The following is an 18,099-nucleotide window of genomic DNA, read 5'->3' as shown; positions in this document are numbered from 1 at the left end:
GCTGACACTGTTTTACGTAAATCACAACGCTTATCCTATCAATATCACTTCCAGTGGTGTAGTCTACGTGATAGTAAGCTCCAGGATTTCTATATAGGCTACCCACTTAAAAATGCCCAATGACACGTAACAACATAGGCTACTTTCCATTATATTTTTGATACATTTTGAATTGTCATCCGTGCTTTTTTCTTAACATCTATAGGCTGAATAAAGGTATTTTTTTACCGTAAATTGGTGCATTAGTGCATAGTGTATCGGAATGCAGGAAATGAAGTCGTTGATGCTTAAAACTTTCCTGGGGGAGGACACCCCCTTCCTCCCCCAAATGCAGATTCTGGCCAATATACAGTGGGCTACAGTACACCCACTATAATAGTATACACTTCCCCATCAGTCAGGCACAAGATCTGACCATTATTACACTTTTGCTTTCCGTGAACTGTCGTTGCTTTAGCCTTTTATTTCAGTTGAAACCCTGGCAGTGGTAAGCGATCGTGAGAGAAAATAAAAAAATGTCAAAACATAATTCTAACCGATGTGCGTATTGGCGACACACGGCTGAAGAAGCCGACAAATAGCCTATATGTAATTCCCTCCACTGAAAATCTATATCTTTCATAAAGATACCCATGTTGAATGTTAACGGGATTGTCGGTCTCTAAATGTTTTAACTTTTATGAGCGTCTCTCTCTCTCTCTCTCTCTCTCTCTTCCCCCCCTCACCGAGCTCCACCGGATCTTCTAAGAGCGGCGACGCCGTTATCAATCGAGTATTGATTGGTCAGTAGGCGGTGCTTTAACACCGGTTGATCTCTGATCTCCATCTTAACCTGCTCCCGACCAGGTTAGGTGTTCAGCGTGAGTTACCACGGCGATTGAACCCGGTAACAACTAATCCACCTTCGTGGTACAGAAAACCCTGGGTTGAACCTGAAGTTAGCTCGTTAACGCCAAATCTTGCTTCGTAGTACAGGCCTCTCCAGGAAGAAAACCACAACTTGTTTATTTAGTTGCTTTTTAGTCCTCTCACCTTAACAACCCATATGACAATGTCTCCCTGACCCTTTATCAAGTTATTTTAACACAAACCATGCTCTCAATAAGAGATGACCACATAAAATAAAGATAAAAAGAAAAACATTTCTTTAATAATAGAAATAAATCTCGATAAATGCTGTATTACTCTATATAACATGGTATTCAGCCACAGACAGGACTGTGGTTGCAGTTAGAGCGGTGCTGCAGTCAACAAACACTTTTAATAAACCTAGATGCAAGAAGAAAAAAAGACCTATGCTGCTGTCTTGAGGTTGAACTGTCAAGGTCTGTTCCGAATCAGTTTAGTCTAATTTTACACTGTCATTCTAAGTTGGAAGAAGGAGCCATCAGACACAGCAAGGCTAATATGTTGTTTCTTCTCTAATGGCTGGCTGCTTGGCTCAGATCTGAGCGCTTTTTGAAGTTGTGCTTCCCTTGAGTTGATAAGTGTGACTAACAACCAACAGCGGGTTGCCACTCAGGAGCAGCAATATTGTTAAAAGTAATAGAGGTGTAATCTCACTAATGCACTTCATACTTTACAACTGTTGGAAGGAGTGAGGGCGGGGGGACAACAACTGATGCCTGTTAGCGTTTTTCATCGCCGCTACTCAAGAAGATGCGTGGGGTATTTTATTAAGCTGCAGCTTGGTTTCACAATCACTGTTTATTGCGAAGGAATGAATTGAACAGCAGCAGCGCCTTGCCTAATGAAAATAAATCATAAATGATGACTTGGGAGCCAAACTGAATTATATGGAGCAGCATCAAACCCAGGTTTTTGTGGGGTTGCAGGTTCTTGAACCCAGATTCTCTAGATGTAAAGTAGCTAATACTCTTCTGGTTTCAATAAATAACTGAATTATGATGTAAATCAGAAATGACTGAGGAGGAAATGGGCCTTGTGGAGTACTCGTGGCGCAAAGATGAGAGTATTTTGGATGACGCTATGAAAATCCTCATCCACATTTAGTTTCACTCTTGCTGCCTCAAACATTGTGAGCATCTTAATACCAGCTGATAATCCTAAATATAAATAATTAACGAAACACCAGCTATGTGTCTCGCCAATTATATAAATTAAACATTATTTTTGGACAGTTTTGTACTCGGTGTATGTGGTTGAAATTTGCTTTTGGTATTTTGTGTGTCGCTGCCGGATTCATAATACATTCACAATGTCTAAAGATCCGCCTTATATCACAGCTCATGACTCCATTGTTTACTCAGAGGTTTAATGGACATACACAGATGTAAGAAAAGAAACAGACATAAATTAAAAGGAAAGTGGCGCTGCAGGTTGGCCAGTAATTGAAATTCTGGACAAATATAGTAAAATAATTTAATGAATATACAAATGAGCAAACAAAAACACTCAGGTAAATCAATAGCTCATTAAAAGCCATAGAGGCCTCTTGGGGTCAATTAAAGATCAAACTCTCAACTGAAAAGCTGTTTATTCAGACTACAAAGATGTTTTAGGAACTGGCTTCATTCCTGGTAAAAAATTCTAATTCATTCAATTCATGGATTTAAAGAAATCTAACAAACGCGGGGTGGGCTGTGTTCACTGCCGATTTTAAACGACTGGTGCAAGTCCAACCTCTGGCAAGGCTGTGCTTCAAACAAATTAACACGTACTGACTTTTTAAATCACTACTTATTTAAATAAATCTCTCTCTCTTTATCTAGGTCCGCAGCTTTTTCATTGTGGTTTCCCTAATTAGCTGCCTGTCTCAGACCTTCCGGTCGTCAGCTCCCTTGTATGGGAGCGGTTGGTTGGGGTGGACAAGGCTGGAGGATCACATCTCCCGCCGGAGTATGTTGACTTTGATTAATGACCGAGTGGGAGGTTAAAACAGTGATTACACACCAGCTGGCACGCCTCCACTTTTAACATCAGATCCTCTTCACCTGTGTCTGGGGGGAAATCTATCTCACATACGGTTGTAATCTGTAAAGAGACATGGAAGGATTGAAAAAGACAGGAAAGCAATTCATTCTCTAGTTCTATAAAGGCTGACCATTGGCTAAACCCCTCCCTCAAACGGCAATTGTCCAATCATAACTCACGTTTTTTTTTAGTCTTTCCAAAACCACAAACGCACAGAAGTGGAAGGAATAGATTTAAGTATTTATATGCTCTAACGTAACATGCAAGCATTAGTATGTCTTACTGCCTTGTAGTAAACAATCCTACCTCAAGGAACTAGTTACATTAGTTTGTGGGGTTATATACTTTACAAATAGCCCTGTTCATGACTAGCACGTCCACTGTGTAGCATTAGCAGAGAAGCTGTTCTTGGAGGCTATCAGAGTTTAAGCTAATGTTAGCACCTCTGTCCAGCTCTTTATTGGATTCGGGGATGATTACACTCCGTGTAATGTTAACTGGCTAGAAATTAGAAGCTTGCATCTTTCCTACTTCTGTCTTGTTTTAAAAATGACTAGTTATGTATATGAAGGTTTTAAAATACTCTGTTCACTTTATCATTTGTGATATCCCAACGTGAAGCAGTAGTTTTGTGAGTTTCGAGATGAGGCCACTTGACAGAGCTTTCCCATAATTAGTCTTGTTCAGTTAAACTTAATCAATATGACTGATAATTCCCCACATGAGCACAATCTTCCAGCTGCTGTTCCCATGGCGACCACATTTCTAGCCAGCCATTTGTGTCTGATCTTATTCATATCTTTCAAATAATTTGGCCACTTTCAGATCGTGTCCACAACCCCTGGAGTTGCAGGAGAATAATGATTTCTTTCGATGGTGCCTGTTGCAGATTGAAAGTTATTTTTTAATCTTTTTGCTCAGTATTGTGTTGACAGTGGGCCTCACTGCAGGCTCAGTGATCCATGTCGGTGTGGTCATTTTGGGTTTTGTCTTGTCATTCTTCTCTGTTGCAGTCTTTTTTTATGTCTGTTACTCAAACTTTCTACAGTAAATAAAATGCCCCAAAATATATTTATGTAGCTAGGACTGTGCACTTTAGATAGAATTGAATCATAATTTATTTTTAGTTCCATGGCCGTAATGGTATCTGACAGAATTCATTTTAAATACACTGTTGTATGAAACTTTAATTTTAGTAAAAGTTTTATTCTGGGAATTATACTTCGACTTAAAATATTTTTACCTGGTTATTAATGGACTGTCTTTGAAAATAAAAGTTCATTTTGACTTTGGAAATAGTTTCAGTAGCTTTTGGTTCTCGTTAGCTTTTTCTGGAGCTCGACATGAGATGCAGATAAAATCTCCAGAAAAAGCAAACAAGTTGTCCTTAAGCTGATATTGTCAAACAGCCTCATTATTGCCTCTAGTACTTTCATGATTACTAATCCTTATTATAATCACAATAATATCAATTGGGGTATTTGCTTAGGACAATATCTGTGACACTGTTTAGTTCCTACTGTTGAGCTGAAGACCAAATAAGGCTGTGGCAGTAAAACCGCTGTGTATTGAATCGAGCAAGGGTGTGTTCATGCGTATGAACTGCAGTTTGTGTATGTGCAAGAGTAATATTTCAAATATTTCAAAAGTCAGTCTCTCTTTAAGGCAGGGAGTTGGCTGAAGTCACTTGGGCCGCCGAGCAGGGATTAGCTAGCAAAGAACAAATAAATAAAACGTGTGCCGTCTAAACTAGATAAAAAAAATAAATCGATACAAAACGTTGATATAGAGAGGTGAGCAGAGAATGCATTCACATCATGTCCCTTCACTGATTGCTCCTCTCTGTCAGAGATTTACACATGTAGAAGCTGAGGAGGAGCAAGAGCTGGGAACAACCGCATAACCGGAGTTTGACAGACACTCCCTTCCTCCTCCTCTGCATCCATCCCAACCCCTCCTTTCCCTCCCACACCCCCAGAGGAGTTGTTCCCTGCCCAGTGGCATGTGGATGTGTATAATGGAGATGGATGGTGGCTGGCTCTGCCACACTGTGGAACAGACGGACTCCTCCCTAAACGCCTGTCTGCCAGCCTCCATCAGTCTCCTTTCGACAGCCCCCCAGAATAGAGCCCAGGCTTAATATTGGCCTGTGTGTGTGTGTGTGTGTGTGTGTGTGTGTGTGTGTGTGTGTGCGCGCGCGCGTTTACACTTACTATTACACGTTATTAAAACAGTTTGGGTTAAACAGTTGACTGCTCCTATTTGAGAGCGTTTGACTCGACTTTTTCAGTGCTGATTTTTGGTAAGATTTTAAAATGAAGCAACATGAACAAGTTATGCCAGAGCAACCCAGGGGTGAAAAACTGCAGCAAGCCCCCAAAGAGCCTATTTTGCAAAGACATATCCCACAATCCTTTGGGAGCTTGTACAGCTATTGTTGTTATGCTCATCCTACACCTTGGTACTCCCTCTTTAACTACTTTCCTGAGCCTATAGCTCTGCAGAGCCTTGACCCATGTGTGTAGATGTGTTTATATTTGATGTGCATGTTTATATGGGTGTCTACAAAGGCTGTATTATCTCTGCATTTGTGCCTTTGTGTTCTCTCTGTCTGGCAGGGTTCATACCAGATGCTGTGAAGTTCAGTCACTATGCGGTCCAAGCACTGACACTCAGTCTTGTTTAATTAAGCTGCTGGATCAATAAACTCTTTTATTTCTTCCCTTTTTTCCTGCCTGGAATGCCATCTGTTCACCGTGACTTAAGCAAGACCAGTACAGCCTTTCTTGGATCCTCTGAAATACCTATTAAAAATCCATTAAGATACCACTGGAAGAAATGGGAGGGAAACGTTTTTTAGTTTGGTGGGTAAAATGGCATTTTTGCAAATGTGGTGTTATTTTACGTTGACGTCAGGATGGCCGAAAGCCTACTCATCTTCCGCCGAAGGCTAAAAACACATCTGTTCTGACTACACCTCGGATAAACATAAAAAAAAAGTCTGTCTGGAAGCTGCACTTTCATATGGCTCTTTGTAGTTTTGCTTATTTAAAGCTAATGTACTTGCACTTACTACTTGTCTGGAGTTTGCACCTTCAGGGTTGAAAGCACTTAATTGGAAGTCGCTTTGGATAAAAGTGTCAGCTAAATGACATGTAATGTAATCTTAAAAATCATAATTATATATTTTTAAATGGTTTTTGGTTAGCTACGGACCAATGGAGTACAAAGGTCATAAGGCCAAGCTAAATGCTCCACTATGTTCACCACCTAGTCTCGAACTAGTCTTTCTGTTTGGTGCTCAGTAGGCAGTGCACAGAGTGTTTTTAGACTTTTGAGCTTGCAGATCTACAAATCTGGATTTAATTTTGTATCCAAGCTGATGACTCCAGGATGTATGCACCAATTAAAGTAGCGAGAACTGTATTTCCCTATTGGTTGTATTGTGTTTATTACTGTCAGGCACTTTCCTACCATTTACAAACCAATTCTGCTCATGTAATGAGATTTGGAAGTGGTTGGTGGAGATAAGTGGTATTCCAGGTACTTGCATGCACTTTAGCTACTAACTGACTGGCTAATTAGTCAACATCAGCTGTAAATGAAAGAACCAACTGTTAAACATTAAGTAGTCCAATTTCTAACTTGAAAACGAGGCAAGTTTGTGTGCATTTTGCGCAAACAAAAGGGTTTTAGACCAATTGTACAGGAACAAGTAAATCTCATTTAGCTTGACCACAGAGCACATAAGTTTAGCACCTACTTATAACTGCCTTATCCTATATATTACTGAAATGTAACATTGATTCATGGAAGTACATGGTCAGCAATTCATAATTAAATGAAAAACCACTAAGAATATTATGCACCGATCTGTAAACATTCACTTCATCCCTACTGGTAACACTAAATTAAAACGAGAGCAATGGAATACCACGGGAATAATATGCTCGCTGTCAATGTTTTGTGCCTGGATGAAGAGACTTCTGTTCATAAATAACTTCTGTCTACCTGAGGCCAGAAAACGAGAGCTGTAAGTAAAAGAAGGCCCGAAATAAAGAGTGAAAGAGAGAGGCATCACAGACTTATTAGACTGGTGGTCTTGGTGCTGGAGTGAGACACAGGCCAATAAAAATGCTGTCTCTTCTTTTGGATTATCCAGACGTTGATGGAACTGACAGGCCGCCTCTCGCTCTGGGATTCCCATTTGGGAGAGAAGACAACTGGTTTCTGTGGTTCTATTCACCCGTCCTGGCTCATCACTCTTGGATACTCTGTACACAAATAGGCCCTGTAGGTTCAGCTGAGGACGAGCAGCAACCCCTCTAAAACACAGAGCTGGTGAAAAGCAGCTGAAGGAACAGTGAGGGGAATACACACGTTAGAGCCAAATTCTGTCAGCTAGACTAAATTGTTTTGTTTCTGGTTGTGTCCTGGTGAGATGTCGGCTTCTATAGAACTCAAGAACTTTACAAATATGTGGCTTCTATGTGGAGAGGCTTTTAGTTTTTTTAAATTTTTTTTGGCCACTTTGGGGCAGCACAGCAAGCTTAGACACAACATTGATATGTCACTTTGATTTACACGACCAACAGACATGGAGCAACGTTAGCATTAATTTGGGGTCGTGTTTCTTGCCACCTGATGAATATACGTCCAAGATTTTACTCTCCTTTTTGGCTTTCTTTTGGTCTCCACCCAATCCTAGCAAAATGTCTGTCTCTTTAGCAACTAAATGTTCCACTATGTACACCAGCTAATGGTTAGTAAGGTCATAAATGAAATGGACCTTGAGATGATATTCAACTGGTATTTCCAAGGCCACAAAGGAACGTTCAACCTCAAAAATCCAAATACTGTAATGTGTTACTGAGTATTGTGTTACAGCCCAACACTAGTGATGGGATTCAGTAAAGTAGACAGAACTACAGTAAGTTTGCTGGGTGTTCCAATGGATGTATTATAGAATTTCTGTGACATACAAACTGGCTTATCATTCATCAACCTTTCCTTTGATATACTGCTGCTATAAATGACTATAAAGAAGGCTAAAGACTATGAATACAATGAGAAAGTAATATAGAAGGTACTAAATCCATAGTAACTTGAATTAAACAATTTCAGTTACTGTATGTTTAGTAAATATCCCAACCCTCAGGTCTGTGTTACTGTCATTTTTGCTCATGGCTGTAACTGAGGAAAAGATCAGTCTAATACTGTCATTTTACTGCAGCCATTGTGTAAATGACTTGCTGGAAGTTTGTGTACCTGCCCTTTTATATTTTATGTTCCGCCACAGAATAAGAGGATCATCCTCTCTCAGTCAGAGAATGAATACATTTTCCAGTCAGTGAATACATTTTAACCTATTCTGAAGCTAATGCAGGAAAGCCTGTTAATGCAAACGTTGCTCAGCAATTTCGCCTCACGAATTTAACTCGCTTGCACAAGTGGAGCGTATCAGCTGCCAGAGGCCATGCAGGGACTTCACCAACCATGGTGTTTTAGGTTGTACCTCTCTATCACGGGGTCTTTGGATTGTATTGGAGTTCACGCAAGAGCTCAATGTCAAAGCTCTTGTGGAAAATTGGCTTCACGCAGTAATGGTCCTTAGCTGGTGTTCTCTGTATCATCCATCAAGAGCTCAGAGCCTGTCCTCAAAATGCATCATCATCTCTGCAGGGTAGTGCTTTTCATCCTTTGTTACAAATATGTAGTTCCCAACAAAATGAATGTGTTTCCCAAATCAAACAGCTTTCCACTGAGCTATGTGTTATCAGTAATACAGTAGCTGTTTCCGACAGTACACCGGGTCCTTGTTGAACTTGTTTGACATGCCTGAACTAGTAATGCTGTTAAACCAGAGCCTGAGAGTCAACCATCATGTCAGGATGTATTCTGTTTTTTGTGGTATGAATAGCTGTGTCCCTTACAGTCCTGTTAAGCTGCCTGGTTATTTCGCTCTTGGCAGGGAGGGAGAAAGCCTCTCAAATTTCTGCACTTTTTTTTTTCTCCTGAAAAAATATTTTAGCTTAGCAAATCCTCTTCTCATTCAAATTTGCACATCATAGCTTTTTACTGCAAGTGTCACTTCCTAGTCTGACAGTTAGTTTGCACACTACATGCTAAATCATCTTGTGTCAGGACATTACACTCTTGTGCATGCCTATCTGTGGGCATACTCCACTTAGTTCAGACTTGTCATGTGGGAATTCTTATGGAAAGTCTAAACAAGTAGGACTGTGTAAAGACTTCCTTACCAAGACTTAAAAGTGCTGATATAATCAAACACGTTTTATTTTGTCGGAACGTCAAAACGGGAACAAGACTGCTCAGACTGAGTTTTATGACCACCTTACACCAAACGATTCAGACTACGGGAGCACGCCCCAAATCTAGCAAGAATTGCGATTTCATTCCGATATTGGAAATTTGTCTGCAACATTGGAATCGCTTGAAAAGTCGTTTGGTGTAAGGTCGGCATAAGACTGGATTTGTAACTTATTTGTCCATTTTTCAGACCTTAGACCAACATGTAAAATTGCCATCATGTTTAGGTAACAAGGTTCTGCAACACAATAGAATAATGCAAGTAGTTTATCAAGTAACAAATGTATGTATCGAAAATTCATTGTCATTAATAGGAATACATAGTTTAAGTACAATTACCTTAAATATATTGGTCTGTATTGTTTACTTCTGTAAATGTCATATAATAGTATATCCTTTTTATCTTGTGGTGTATACAGCTGTAAGAAACTAAAGAGTTAAGATTTCAGTGTGCCTGTTACAAACGGCAAGAAATAATCTCAATTACAAACACTCTTAGTTCTTCACAGCTCTCACACTTTATATTCACACTTCCACACACATTTGACAGCACAGTTAACGCTGAATATATATTTACACTCTCTTGCTATCTATAACTACAAAAGAAAACTCTTCTTACCTCCATTGTGTAAAATATGCTGCTCACAGATTTCCTGCTCTTAGAACTGCTTAAAACACTAACAGAGTTATTTATTTAGAGTTTTGTAACGGGTGCGTTAAGGAAGTTTAAATTTGCGAGAAACATTCAGCACTTTAGGACAGTACGCAGAGCTGAGAGATAAAATGACATGCAGAGACAGGCCAGCAATGACAAAAATAGGCCCAGTTGCTTTTTCATGAGCGTGAGTCATTAAACAATACGATACTTCACAAAATATACACACTATTGTGACATATTTGACAGAACAGGGTTATGTACACAGTAGACAAGATATACAATGGAGGAAATGGCATACAATTGCATTAACCTAACATTATAAAACACTTGGTTACCATAAAACACTAAAAGTTAATTAAACTGATGTTATATTTCCGTTTCAGAGCAGTTACATATAACTACAATATATATTAAAGTTATTTATATCTTTTGGTTATCTAAAAGCGTCGAAGCAGGATAATGACTACAAAGTTACACAGATGTCCTTGGATGAATTTCAGACACTCTGAGTTATTCTGTCACCTGTGACTTTACCCAACATGTTTGAGTGTATGTGTGTTTGGGCACCACACTACACACCAGTGCATGATGATTCATGCAAAGAGAGCTTTCACTGAAACAACACTGCAGAGAGACGGAGACTAGGCATGACAAACGGGACTTGAAAGTAAGTAGGGGAGATTACACTGGTTGCTAAACTCTCCATGGGGAAAATGTTAAGCAGATCCAATGGATGAAGTAATTCAATTTGAGCCCCTGAATAATGGCATCATTTTCCATGGAATTAGCATCCGCCACTATCAATCAGAACTGCGAAAGACTAACACGAGCTGCGCCCACCAAGGACACAGGCTTTCTGTGAAATTCAACTCATTCATCAGGTTAACTTGACTGTAGTCGCCAGTCACAGCAGGAACGCTGTGCACATATTTATGCTGATTTTTAACAATTGAGGCATTTTCTAGGTCATGTGCATCAGTACAGCTGTAAAAATGTGTATTTTTGTCTGTCCCATATAGTTAACTAGTTATTTTTTTTGAATGAATAATTGCAGATATTCTTTTTGCTGTGCATCAAGCCCTTGACCCCGAGCCTGCGTTATTGCGCCTTGAACTGCATTTATTTTAGTTATTGGCCCTATCAAAAACACTACCCCTGCAGGGGCTTTATTTGTGCTTTGAGCCTTGAATTCTTTTAATATTGCCAACATCTAACAAATAAAATAGTCCCTTAGCATTGAGTGATGAGGTTTAACTCATAACAAATATATTTCTAGTCACAAACCAAGTTCAAGTTTGAAAAAACATGCTAAGAAAATGAAGCAAACCATAGCAACAGTTTAAAAGAAGAGTTTGACATTTTGGAAAATGCACTTTTATTCCTTGCTTTATTCTGTACTTCGACCATTTTAAATCAAGTAATAAGTTACTTTTTGTCGCTCTGCTGAGGATTTATGTATGATGGTCTTTTATTCCTGCAGTGCCTCCGATGATCTGTATCACATACTCCTATGGTGTCTCTACCATGTGTTCAGTGACTTCAGATGTTTGGGTTTTTGATGTCGTAGAGGCGGACTCTTGATGTGATTTCTGCTAAATTGAAAATTCCTCTCTCGGCTCCACAAATTGGTACCCTTTCAGTGGTGAAAATTGAACAAATTAGATGGTGCTGGCTGCATTCAAAAAGCAAGAGACATGTCCCTTTTGTGGGGAATTTATTTCATTGCGGAGAATACGGAGTTGACAGACGTCTCAACACAAGCCATTATTAGTGTCACTTTCTCACAGAACGTACTGCTGAGCATTGAAAGGATCTGTTTTCCCTGCTCACGTTTGAATTAAACAAATCTAAAAGCATAAAGGAACATCTGATTCCCACTGCAATTTGCTCTACATACTAATTCTGAGAACAAATGACTTTGTAAACCTGACCAATTTGCTGGCCAATTATTTACAAAATCTTGTAGTAGAGAAACGCTCTCTGTTCATGCAACGCTGGCAATTTGTTCCAGTTGTGTCACCTTGCAGCAGTCTGTGGGTTGCAGAACTTTCTGAATTAATAAATGCAGATGAAAGTGGAAAGGAAGGAGAAAGAGAAACGGTTGCAGCTAATGTTGGCTTTCTTTGCTTAAATGTTTGTCTTGAAATTTCGCAATATGCTTTTAGCAGGCTTAACTTCTGCTTTCATCTATTATCGGTAGCTTTTATAGCAACTACACAGAAAAACCACACAGCTCTTTAGAAATTGCTCTACTTGTCAACAACTTAACAACCAAAAGAAAATCAAAACATGCTTGGAAAAACCAATTCATATTCTTCTTCTCTTGTGCAGTTGCTGTCACAAGGACGCTTTTTTCCCCGTGCAAGGACATCCACTAGTGTGTTGTCTTATTCTCTAAAGAAAAGACAGTGCTGTGTAGGAGCTAGCTGTGAGATGACCAGGTCATCCTTATCACTGACCGAGGCGGGCAAAACGTCAAAACATCCCCCCCAATCCGCTTAGGAGGAGGAGGATCAGCACTTGTAAAATGACTGGCACTGCCCTAAAGCAAGGTTTTCAGGACTCAGCAAAAGGCAGCTTACCAAAAACAACTGATGTTCAGAGGAGTTAATCATTACCAGTGTAGGTTAGAGAATTCCTGGATTCACTAACTTTTAATCATCTTCAGTAGTGTACCGCAAGAAAAAGTCTAGTTTCAGCATTTTCAGCTACAATTTTGATATTTGGAGGTCACTGAGTGGATGATGTGCAGCCACAAAGGTGACCGCTCCTTCACAGGCAGTTTGTGTCAAAAATATTTTTTTTTTTACAAAGACGGCACTTCTCCAACACTGTTTACTCTGAATACTGAATACTCCACCTGCCAATCAAAAATCATCCTAGTTGACAATGTATCAGCCTTTGTCATGGCAAAAATCTGACCATGCATTAAGAGAGGCGTAGCTAAATGAAAAAGTGGGTGAAACCGTTGCCAAGTTACTCTTGAAAAGGGATCTGTCAATGAGCCTTCCACATCCAGAGAGCTGCTATTTTTGCAGCAGAGAAGCGGAGACTGTAAACACTAGAGGCTCTTGGCTTTGTATCTATATCTGTGGATACAGCGATTGGGCAATTGGCAGTCACAAGTAAACAAGTTGAATTGTGAAGCCAAAATGGTTTTGTTGTATCAATCAAAGGTGAGACGTGGACTAAAACTTCAGAACTCACCATCTGTTTTATATTTTCTTTTCTTTTTGATGTGTGATAGTACTTTCTTTTAAAGCCATACCATTACACTCGAGATAAAAACATACCGTCTTGCTCATAAATGAAGGAATCAAAGAAACTTTTCCTTTCCATCATTTAACTTTTAAAGACTGTCAGAAGTCACAGATGTCGGAGCAACAATAACGGCGATGGAGCACATGTTCATGCTGCTTGTCGATCTGTCTGAGCAAGTCAACGCAGTACAGCGAGGGCACAGAACTTTATTGCAACATTCATTGACGTTGAGGCAGCAAACTCCTACATCACTCACAGCGAGCCGGGTGAAGCTAAACAAGGAGGACGCTTGACAAGCTGTTTCAACTTTAGTTGTCAGCAGAGTTCTGTAAACTGTTTCCAAAACCAAAAGTTTCCAAACTCTCTTGCAAATCATTTGCACTATCCACCGTCGTTCATAATCCACCAGCGTGCCCTTTGCTACTCATCATGGGCGGCCTGGCCCGTGGCAATAACACTGCAAGGGTTACAAGTGAGGGCCTCGGCCCTTTTTTGGTACTCACAGCGAGTCTGTTGCTTCCTCCTAGAGATGCACCGATTGACCGGCCGGTGCCCGGAATTGGCCGATTTCCACGTCATCGGCCATGACCGGCGGCCTGCCGGTCAGACTGACATATGCCGATTTTATGCCGGTCAAATGCACTCGGGCGCCGCATGATTTACATCACGCAACAGCAACGTCACACGTGCACATGCAGGGTTTAAACATACCGCTTAAAACCAACGTTAAAAACATAGTAAAAAAAGAGTTTAGTTTTGTTGTTAAACTGTGTGTAAAATGAGCGGTGACGTTAAATCATCTGTTTCAGGTAACGGCACTCTAAGGTAGCCTACCGTCTGTTTGCTGGATAGTTCCGAGGTAACCGCCGGTAGCTAACGTTAGCAGATAAGCCTGTTGACAGCAACGACATTGTACATATTTATGCACAATGACACACAAAGCAAACTTGCTAAAAAAGGAACTACACGCTGTTTTCAGGTAAAGTTACTGCTGACGTTCAAACAGGCCTGTGTGTGTGTTTTGAGAAATATCTTTATACTGCATTAAGGCTATATTTATTTTATTTTTGTTATTTTTATATTTTATTGCCATTACCGGTTTTCCCTGTTTTCATACATACAGAAGTTTAGTTTGCTAAATATATCACATTTGTTCAGTTGGATATTGGATGTGAAGAGAAGGAAATGGTTCTTCCATAACATTGCACTTTACATGTGTGTGAATTTCCCACACCAGGAGTCATTTATATAGTTGTATTTTATAGCAATTAATTATCTATTTAAAAAATGTTCTATGCAAAATGTAACATTTTCTATTAAAGAAAAGATAGAAAATATTTGTGTGTGCTGTAAAGTGGTTAGAAAAAATGAAATCTGAATCAGCTAAAATCGGTATCGGCCGGCCTAACTCAAAGAAAATCGGAATCGGCCTAGAAAGTTGTAATCGGTGCATCTCTACTTCCTCCTCACTAATGAAAAGTGTATTGTATTTTGCGCCGCTGGAAGATATTTAGCGCATCCACTGACACAAGAAGGGCTTTAGACACATTTGTACACAATTGTAGATGTCAAATTACGTTTCTCCTCTCTCTGGTCCTCCTCTCTTTCCATACTTTCCTGTCTCATAATTGAGTACATGAAGTAAAGTTTAGATTAAGCAATTAAAAAGAAGAAAATCAAATAACTTCTGCTAGGCATTTTCACATTTCACATACAGGAGACAAAATATAGTCTATCTAGTCAAGGCTATCAGCAGACCAAGCTCAGTCTAGACAAAATACACACCTCCTCTTACATTTTATCAAACCTCAGCTTTATCATGACCATTAGTCTTTCTCTTCCTTACCAACCAGTTTACATCTGAAATTAAAAATATATCCTTTGACTAACTTTGGCTGATTGTACAGAGATTTACAGGGATTACATGTTGTGATGTAAGTCTGTTATTGAATGCAATACGTCCAAAAATGTCATTTAAATATTCATTCTAAAATAAAAACACACAAGTTGAATTTCTGTTAGATGTTTAAGGAACATGTGTAAAAAATGTCAACATTGAGAATTATTATTACATGAAATTGGTGGAGATTATTGTTATTGTTATCACTTTTGTTAATTGCTAAAGTAGCAAACACTATTAGCTGTTAGCACATTACAGACAAGTCTAGTTTAGCTAATCAAATCATGGGGAGATGTGTTTAAAGCAAATGACCCAAGGGAATTTGGGGAAATGAAGGAAGGCCACTGTTTAGTAAATAGCAAAAGTTAAATAATCACGCTTTAAGATGATCTTTGGATAAACAGTCTAGTTCATTTTAGGCAAGTAAAACTTTGGCCAAAGTTGCACCTGATGAATTAAAGGGTGAAGTTGGGATCAAATTTGGGTTATGATGAAATAAAAACAGTAGAAAACGTATTTACAAGAGTTGGGACTATAAAACCTGGGTCTCAGAATCTGAAGGCAACCCTTTTATCTTAGCTGTGTAGTGGACGGCTCCCTGCAGTAGGAATATAATATATATATATATATATATATATATATCTGCTTCATGGGGATCAGGTGAGAGGTTACTCTTTCCTTTCAAGTGCTTTGTGGAAAAGCACTAAATGAACGGTAATGCAATGTTTTGCAGCACCAACTTAGGGAAAGTATGCGTTGCCAACTAATAATTAGCTAAAGGAAAGTGAAGCACTGCTTCAGTCCAATGCATTGGCCCTGCACTTTATTTTTAAACATCTTAACATCTCTAATGCTCCAAGTGGTTAGTTTCAACCTCCCACTGTGTGAACTACTCTGGAGAGATGATAGGACTCAAGCTAATTGCTTGAATTCAGAAACTTGTGTTATTTCATTAATATTTTAGCTTAGTTTCAGTGGCCCAGGTCTCTGAATTATTTAAACGGTGTTAGTTGGCGTGGGTGAGACCACACTGCTTACGGAGCTGAGAATTGAAGAAAGTCAAACGCTGGCTTTTGATAAAACATACGTTTCATTTCTGCCGTGCAATACAAGAACGGCATACTGTTTTCTCACTCGCATTAGAAAGTGTCAATTCATTCAGACAATTACATTTAGCCTTGTTTGCATCCTTAGGGTGGTTAATTTAATTTTTGCAAAGGTTTTACTAAAATGGAATTGTTTTCATGCACCAATAATTAAAGTTATTTCAAAACTACATTTGTCCCATTGAGGAAATGTAGGAAACTGTGAGTAACTGTAAGTCTTTGCAAGGGAGTAACATTGTGTCTCTGTAATCCTGACGTTAAATCACTTAAAATGCTGTGATAAAATGTTGTTTATGCATGAATATGTAATGGTCTGAGTCTGTCCAGGCTGATGACATCTTGTAGAAGAACTAGGCTCCTTCATAATTGAGCAATGATTTTATGAACCTAGGACACTTTTGCTGGCAGCATCGCTTTCGGGATGGCAATGTTGGTGTCGGTCAGCCAGTCCACCATTTCGCTCCAGACTGAAATATCTCCGCAGACATTCATCTGTCTGTTAGGATGAAATGTAAACATTTTGATGATCCCCTGATTTTTGGTCTAGCACCACTATCAGGTCAAAATTTCAATGTTTCCAATATTTAATGCTAAATACTTAGAGCAGCCTCAGCTGTACTTTGTGTTGTGTATGTTGTGTACTGTTGTGTTGTGTAGTGCTAATAAGAAAATGCTAGCATGCTAACACGCTAAACTAAGATGGTAAACATGGTAAACATACCTGCTAAACATCAGCATGTTAGCATTGTCATTGTTGCTATGCTAGTGTTGGCATTTAGCTCACAGCACTGCTGTGTAACGTCTCATAGAGCTGCTATCTGTAAACGTCAATACAATCTGAGGTCAAAATGTTTGAACAGGATTAGTAATGTAAACTACTTTCGATCAAGCAGCAAATGTAGTAATTGTGGTGGCGGCTGTTCTTGTTTCCAACCATTTTTCAGTCATCTTTTTTCAGGGAGAATGAAATCTTAAACAGACGAGAAATGAATCGGTATGACCTGTCAAAAACCAAACAATGCTGTGTAAAGAAAAGCTTTAAGGCCTCAGCAACTGTGTTGAGATACTCGGGTGATCCTTTCTTGTTAAATGTGGTTTGTAATTACCGTTGTCGCTGTGACCCTGGGGCACAAATAACATGCTAATTATAAATAATTTGAGCTATGCACATTGAAAAACTTGGCACAAACAAGTGCAGTTGTTCACACTAACAATAGGAGAGTCAACAGTCCATTTTATTCTGTTAGACATGTGTGGGCAGGTAGAAGGGGGCATTATGCAGGGTTACATAGAGAAGAAAGGCTAGTGTTGGGAGGGAGTTGGTGTCTTGCACAAGACAACAGTTGCTGAAAGGTGGACTTGAACAATCCTTGCTTGATAAGGCAAAGTCATGTAAAGACAGACATCGCTACATTTTTTAAATGTTAAAATGATAAATGGCTTGAGATGTTTATTACAAAAAGAGTACGTAAGAGTTAAAAAAAGAGGAAAAAAAAGCAGACTAATATTTGGAACTGCTGCCTACAGATAAACCGGCTGTAGCACAACACAACTTTTGAATCAAAATAAATGCTCTTATGCATATATTTCAGAACCTATGGGAGGGAAAGGAAATCCATCTACAGCAGAATTAATGTTATTTTTGTAATCTTAGCCTAGATTTGCAAGCACGAGCACCGGAGCCAAGAAATCATCAAAAGGAAGAAAAAAAACTGGAGCTGCTCTTCTGTGCTGTCAGAGGAAGGCAGACCAACTTTTGTGGATACTGTGAATTTGCCCGAGGAGATACTACAGCTATGTGAGCACATTTTCTGGTAAAAATAAATACGGAGAGAAGTATACTTAAAGAATTAATTGGGGATAGCGGAGCATTCAAATATTCCGAGGGTTCATAAAGTCGATCATCACCT

The sequence above is a fragment of the Sander vitreus genome, chromosome 24, assembly GCF_031162955.1.
Source record: "Sander vitreus isolate 19-12246 chromosome 24, sanVit1, whole genome shotgun sequence".
Classification (NCBI taxonomy): Eukaryota; Metazoa; Chordata; class Actinopteri; order Perciformes; family Percidae; genus Sander; species Sander vitreus.
This window is presented reverse-complemented; position numbering follows the sequence as displayed.